The 8173-nt window shown below is 35.4% G+C and overlaps 1 long non-coding RNA gene across 1 annotated transcript; it reads left to right on the plus strand.

Moving 5' to 3' along the window:
* Positions 1-5253: 5253 nt before the first annotated feature.
* LOC110874723 lies at positions 5254-7383 on the plus strand. The gene is made up of 3 exons (XR_002556167.2): positions 5254-5401; positions 5907-5974; positions 7094-7383. It is a non-coding gene; the product is annotated as an uncharacterized LOC110874723 (long non-coding RNA).
* The last annotated feature ends 790 nt before the right edge of the window (positions 7384-8173 follow it).

Below are 8173 nucleotides of genomic sequence, written 5' to 3' on the forward strand. Positions count from 1 at the left end.
CCTACCAAGAGTCTCGCGCGAGATACACCACTTTCTGCTCTACGTCGCGCGAGGTCTCGCCCACAAGAAGTTCTGATATCAACACTTAGCATACTAAAAGGGCACATGGGCATACTAACCCGCACGGGTTAGTTAGATGCTCAACAGGAACCGCATAGGAAGGCAGCGCAAGGCTACCTCCAGTGGTACACAAGGTACAAGTGGCAGTGAAAAGAGCCAATGAGCGTCCAGCAGGCTCTGGTCAATCGTGCGCCACGATCGTCTGACGAGAAGTACGTAAGGACGCCTACGTGGCACCAATCAGGGGACGGAGACATCTGTCCCACGATCTCCACTTGTCTGCTGATGGCAGAAGAGCAGCAGGGCCGACAACAACGACACGTGGCTCCAATCAAGGTGCGCCAGCACCGAAGAACTTCTAGAAGCCACTAAACGATCGACACTAGTGAGACAAAGAGCACATCCTTTATGTTGTCCATTTCCGGCCCAAGGCCCATCAGCCCATATCCTCTTACACCTCTCCGGCTATAAATAGAGACCTCATTCCACAGGTTAAACATTCTGTTCCCTCTACTCGCACTCTTAACACTTGATTATCCTCCCAAAGCAGTTGCTTATTCTCACGCCGGAGCCTGGTTAAGAGGGAAACCCCCACATTCCCCTCTTAACGAGTAACGGTGTTTTGTTTTGCAGGATTGAACCTCAAGTCGGAGCTCAAGTATTTATAAGAAGATTAACCATTATGGTAGAAACATAAACCAAACTGATTAGTCCCCATAATTAGTTCAGTGTTTCTTCATCAACGGAATGGTGGCTTAGGAGTTGGGGACATCCGGAGTTTAAGTCTAGCACTTCTCGCTAAATGGTGGTCGAAATTGAAGTCCAATGAAGCGGCTCTTGGGTCCAAAGTGATTCACGCCATTCAGTTTAAGAGAAACGGGTATCATTCATTTCCTTTTAATAATCGTTTCGCGGTTATATGGGAGGATATTGGCATGAACGAAAAGGATTTTGCTAGTCTCAACTTATCCTTAAAGTCTAATCTTAGAGGCATAGTTGGGCAGGGCAAAAGCATTAATTTTGGACTAAAAATTGGTTATCTGGATGAACGTTCAAGGATCATTGGCGTCTAATAAATAAGCTAAGGTGTAGAAGAAGGGAGCTCTTGCACATGGGTCTGGGGCTGGGATAATCTGCCTACTAATGGGCCTGAAGCCCAACAATTTTGTGACCTTCAAATGTCGCTGCAGGGGGGACGAATCGGACCAATGGGCCTGCGGTGAAGACAGGCCTGAAGCTCTTAGAGCATTCACATCCAATCCATCAAATTATACATACATTCCACTAAAAAACAACTCCTATATCAATATATTTTCACTAAAAACAAATATTTTTTCTCTCTCCTTTCAATTAAATAATATTATCATTACCTTTTTCTCTCACTTCCACTCACAACCACTTTCAAAATATATTAAAAAATTATAACGGGTGAACAGTGTCCCCCCAAATATACAGATGAACAGTAACATTTTCTCTCTCCTCTGCTCACAACAACTTTTTATACCCTTTATAATATAAAAACCCCTCCTCACATAATTTGATGGTTAGGATGTGAATGCTCTTACAGTGGCAAATATTAGAGACAAGCCCAAAAAATAATATTTTTTTGCTGGAGGGCGGCATTGAGTCGAATTCCTTAAAAAATGGGTCTGAACAATAGAGGTGTCTTGTTAAATACGTTGTGTTCTTACTGGCCTGGTTTCTTATTTTTTTAGAAGTTTAGCCGTTCCAGAAAAAAAGTACATCTAGTTAGGGTGTAAGGGGTGCTCACCTCTTAGGTGAGTCCCCCCTCTTACACATAACCAACCATAAAATGCCACGTCAACTCCCCTCTAACACTCCCCTAATACCCCTTTTTGATGGCGGCACTCCCCTATTAGGGGAGTTGGTTTTTTTTTTAAAAAAAAAAAAAAAAGGAAGGCTTTTGATTGGTCCCCTCTCCCTCTCTCCTCTCTCTCTCCTCCCCCTCTCTTCGGCACCTCCCCACCGGATTCACACCCTCTCTCTACCTCACCGTGAGGTTGGCGGTACCCCCCTAATCGGTGAGTGGCCTCCCCGCATGCTTCACCGAATTACGCCCCGCCCACCCTTATTTTTGTTTCTTGTATTCATAATTCACAACCTCCAGTTATTTAAAATTTGATTTCCTTATTATCTACGTTACTTTTTGTTGGTGCTAGGGAAATTAATTATGCCTAATTGATGGACTGTATGATTGGCGTAAGTTTTGTTAGAAGTTACGTTTTACATACTCGTGAATTGCATGATGGTCGTAAATTTTCGGGTCGGGTTTTTCAAGTTTTCGGTAGTGGGGATATAACCTGATAACCGACCCATTCTAGATTCGGGTTATATGGTTCGGGTTTATCGGGTCGGTTTTAATCTATTTTCCTATATGATATAGACATTATCTTATACATCAGCTTTAAGTATATACTAGTAATAAGACTTGCGCGCGTTGCGGCGCATGTACATCGTAAACATCGAATGGATTAGTCAAATCACTCGTTAAACATATGAAAATGTGTGTTTAGACGTATCTGTTTGAAGTCAATGTAACCTATATAAGCATTATGATTGGATCAAAACGTAAAGAAAATCAAAATTATATTGTACAATCATAACGTATTATATATGACCCAACTCATATATAGAAAACATAACAAATATAAAGAAAAAAATGACACATGTAATGAAAATGGACTAATTAGAGGTCTTTAAAAAAACACAATCTGACTCCACTCCACTCGGTTCGAAACAATATTTATGAAACATATATAAAATAACCATGAATACTTATTATATTTTACCTGATTCATTTCCTAAAAACAATTACGTCGAAACGTAAACCAACTCAAATATATAGGTACTCATACATAAAAAAGATGCACTTAAAAATGTTTTTTTAACGAAAACGCTATAGGTACTCGTACATAAAAAATGCACTTAAAAATGTTTTTTAAACGAAAACGCACTATATTTGATCTCACTCGTTTCTAGAAAAAGTATACGTCGGAATGTAGACCAACTTGAATTTACATCAATACGTACATAAAGATATGCATGTAAAAAACAGTTTTTTTAAAGTAAAAGAATGATAGGTGTAAACTCAAAACTTTAGAAACTCGAAGGGGTCAAAATGATATTTTACAAAGTTTTTAAAGACGACGCAAAATTGCTTTTTTAAAAAATGAAAGTTATCGGACGAAAATTAAATTAGTAAAAAACTTAATAGGTTAAAACGTATATTACATATGGTATATGGTAAAGTTGGAGCGTTGAAAAAAAAAGAGGTTAATTTGTATAACATTTAAAATAGAGTATGGGCTAAAAGTGCTAATTGCCAAAGTAGAGGGTAACAAAAGATGAAAAAAGTTATTGTGCTTCCCCATTCTATTTTTGTCTTCGTGTGAGAGAGCAATTAGAAAATAAATCAAGTACATCAACAATGCATAGGGACCGAAGTAAACAAAGATTGAAACTTAAAGGGCTAAAAAAGAAAACATAAGTAGCAAAATTGTAAATATGACCGACATTTCAATTTAAGATATAAGTAATAAGATGTTTGTTCTCCTTTGTCTACTGACTAGTGTTTGGTTGATCTTTGATCTCATATGGTAGTTTCATAGGTTAACTTTTCTATAATTTGGCTCAATCATGTCATGTAGATGCATATAGAGGTGCACTGAATGTTGGTGTCTATCACTTATGCTTGGATTTGACAGAGGTTGTCTAACGCACAATAGTACTTCGCTTGTCGCTAGAAACAAGGCATGAACATCAGGGGCGAGAGGGGGTGACCGTCTCCCCGAACTTATCGCTCAGTAGTGGAGAGTATGTAGTTTTCGTATAGAAATTTTTGGGTATATACGTTTTCGACCCCCGGTTTTATAAAATTTTTTAGGTATATACGTTTTCGACCTGCCGGTAAGAAATTTCAAGTTTCGTTACTGATGAACATTTTTATATGTTAATGATGAATAGTTGCACGAAAACGGGAAGATATAACACTAGCATAGAAAATTTGAAAACTACGGCCACATATTTATTTTACAAATAAAATAAATAAACTGAAGTAAAAATTAATAAAAAAACTACATAAAAACTAAAAATTTCATAATGAAACTCTTAATAGGAAAAGAACTACAAATAGATTTAAAAAAAAAGTATTTTTTAAATTTTTTTGATCTTTTTATTTTCTTCTGATTTTTTTTAATAATGCAAATTTTGTCCTGAATATATGACATGGATGATCTACAGCCTCACATCACATCACAGTAGCATGAAACACGATGAGTCGGGTATGATAATAGTCTATTATTGACATACATATCTACGTCAAAATCTAATCTATGCATCACAACAATTGTCAAACATCATCTCAAAATCTAAATATACTTTTCACAGTGGGTTGTAAAGGATTAACTTTAATAATTATAATCACAGTCCTTTATTTGCAAACCTGTTACACCTTAGATCCTTTGACCCTAACTTGGTTAAAACTTTCAGTTAAGTGAGGTCATGTGCAACCCATGTGAGGGAAAAACAATCGGTTAATACAAAAAAAAAAAGAATGTCAAAATTTAAAAACTTATATAAAAATTATAAACCTAAACCGTCATCATCATCTCCCCTGTACTCTCTCTCTCCCCTGTACTCTTTCTTTCTCTACATACCACTTCTACAAATTATTAGGCCACCACCACCTACACCATCGCCCACAAACATCGTCGACCACCGACATCATCACCATCACCATTTTTATTTTTCTCTTACAGATCCTGAAACACGAGATTTATAGATCGAAACAATTTCCGGTACCGAAATCATTGCTCAAATCAATTTACATCGATCAGAAACTAACAGATTCAAATATAAACTTGATTAAGCGATTAACAGAATCGAAACACACACACAGATTCAAATATAGCAAGTTACTGTGTAACACCCCTAAAATATTAAACTATATATGTGTGTCTACATGTATAAGTTATAATATTGATAATAAAAATAGTGAAAAATAAAAACTAGGATATTTAATTTAGTTAAATATCTATGTTAAATGATAAAGAAATAAGGGATTTTAACCCTATTTATAAACCTTACAACTAGAGGGACTAAATTGAGATAAACTAGAAACTTGTTTTTAAAACAAATTATAATTTCCAAACACATACTTGTGTGTGTATCCTCTGGTCGACTAACACAGAGTCAAAACAGAGCTCTGCTCTGGCTCTTTAAAACCCAAATTCACTACAATCATCTCAAAATCAAAGAGAGAAACCGAAATTCAATTGATTCTAAGCTAAATTCGTGATCTTCATACTTTGTAGATCACAAGGTATGTTCAATTTTTATATTTAGTGATGTTTTGATTTCTTATGAACTTCTATAATCTAACATCTTGAATGAAAATTTGATGTTATGGTTAAATTAGAGTGATTACAAGTCTAAGAATAAGTCTTGGACAAGAAATTGATAAATTTATATCATAACCTATCGATTTCAATGTTGGTCATGTAGGTGTTATATGGGTTTTGTGATAAACACTTGAATCCTAAGAATAACTGATGTTAATTGATTGTTATAATGCAAGTTCAAGTGTTGTTCATGTTATTCTTGTCATATGAGTATGAAAAAGGTGCTTTGATATGGTTAATTAGTTACTTAAGAACATGGTAATGTTATAGTAATGATATCGCCTTTAAGGTGTTCAACAAAATGTCTAAGTGAATCTAGAAATATTGATTTATATGAAAGAATCACTTATTTGACTAATTGAAAACATTGAATGTTGAATATAGAATTGTGATTTCTAAGCGATATGTCCAAATTAACTTTTATAGGCAATTTAGGTGGGTCGTCTAGTAATCAAGGAGGATCGGACAACCGTTTGAAAGGAAAGCTTTAAAAGGTACGCGGCTCTACGCTTCGTAAAATTTCGCTAGTATCTTATGTTTAATTACTTGAATGATAAATGAATCGCTATGAAGTTTGGTTAATACTAAAACGGAGGATTCCGTATGTGTTAACCGATCGGAATAACAAGAGTATATCGATAAGTAAAAACGTAGAAGTGGTGGATTCCACTATGATGTTCAAACGGGTCAAAAGTACTCTAGTTATACATGTTTGGTTTCATATAAGCGATGGTTTTTGCTAACAAACTAAACGGGTCAAAATAACCAAAGTAGTAAAGCTTTGGTGAAATAAGGCGATGGATGTCGCTAGGAAAGTTAAACGGGTTAATTGTTGCTTTGATGCGATCCGGGAAGGTCGCACGATAAAAAGACTTCAAATAATGCACGGATTCTTGAATAACACGCATTATAGTCGATAGCCTAGAAATGGTTAACGATGAATATAAGTCATAAACTTAGGATTGAGTATGACTAAAAGATTGCGAATTCAAATTAAAGGATTCGTGTTAAATTCATTTAAGTAAATAAGATTGAACGGGTCGAATAAACATACATATATAAATAAGAGTGTATAAATTATATGTATAACGTCCCGTCATTTTAATGTGTATGTGGGAGTAAATCTCATAGAAGTTTGGAGGTTGAGAACCAAGTTATTGTACATAAAACACAAATGGGTCAAAATAACTTGGAATTTATAATAAGCCGAGAGCTTAAAATTAAGAAAATTGTTCATGTAAATGTTGGGTTTTAATTCTATTATATAGAATATTGAATTACGATCACGTAAGAAGAAACGGGATCTAATTCGGGTCAATAACGAACAAGTTATGTCCAATTTCGTAAAAATCATTCTTGCTGGGAATATGCAGGTTTTAAACCTGAACTCGCTGGAAAAAGTAAGGTGTCGCGCTACGCGACAGAGACCTAATAAACCGTCGCGTCACGCGAGGGCTGTCGCGGCCCGCGACGGCTTCAGCCGGTCTGTGTCGCGCCCCGCGAGCGAGCAAAAATGCTAGAATTTTGTTGCTGTTATGTGTTTTAACATCAGGAACTCATTTAATCCAGTTTTATCTATCATAAACTAACCATTTTGGTGTTTTTGATTGTAGGTAACTTTAGGTAATAGACGGATGACAATCAAGCTAACGAACGAACCGAATACACACATAATTAAAGCTTCCGCCACTAAATCAACTTTTGTACTAAACTCTTTGAGTTTGTTTTGTCTAAACATGTAAATATAGAACTTATACTTCGCAAGTTAAGTATGCATTAGTGACGTAGAATGTTCTAAAATTTTGTAAACTTGGTTTTAGGTTATGGAACTTATGTAAATGTCGTTGTGTTAATGTTTAAGACAAACGACAGTTGAATGTGATATATATATAAGGTATTAAAAGATTGAAAAGGTCTTTTACATACTGATACAGAATCAACAATCAACGATACGAGTATATCTACTACATTAGAGCTAAAAATTATATGCAAATGAAGAATGAGATGGAAAAATTCCTCGATTGATAGGGCGGATTCTGAATGATCGGAGGAGAAGGAAAGAAGCGGATTCTAGGGTTTTTATAAATAGAAAACGCGTGAAAGAGATGAAACCCTTTCAGTTTATTGATCTATAACTTCATAGACCCCAGAAATCTTTAGATTTTCGATCTAATTTACCACATGTATGTAGAGTTGTATGAATTTGAGATGTAGAGTTGTAATGGTGATGGCAGTGGTGGTTGGCTGATGACGATGGTGGAGAAAAGGTAAATTGAGAGAGAGAAAGAGAAGAGAGTTGAGAGATGAGGTTTATTTTCTTTATAAGTTTAGAAAATCCTTTTCGTTTTAAATAAAGGTGTGAAAAGACATAAATGCCCTCACGTGGGGTCCATATGACATTTTTTAACGTTTAAAATTAACTTGGTTAGTGCTAAAGGATCTAGGATGTAACGAGTTTACAAAAAAAAGGACTATGATTGTAATTATTGAACTTAAAGATTATCCATTGCAACCCGTTACAAACATAAAGGACGAAAAGTTTAATCTATCCAAGTATCTATACATCACAACAAATTTGTCAAACATCATCATTATCATCCTCTACAAAGTCCAAATTTACTAAAAAGTGTAAAAAGTAATAAAACAATATAGTTTCAGCCATAAAACACACCTAAAACCTACATATAATAGAG

This window comes from Helianthus annuus, chromosome 9, assembly GCF_002127325.2.
Source record: "Helianthus annuus cultivar XRQ/B chromosome 9, HanXRQr2.0-SUNRISE, whole genome shotgun sequence".
NCBI lineage: Eukaryota > Viridiplantae > Streptophyta > Magnoliopsida > Asterales > Asteraceae > Helianthus > Helianthus annuus.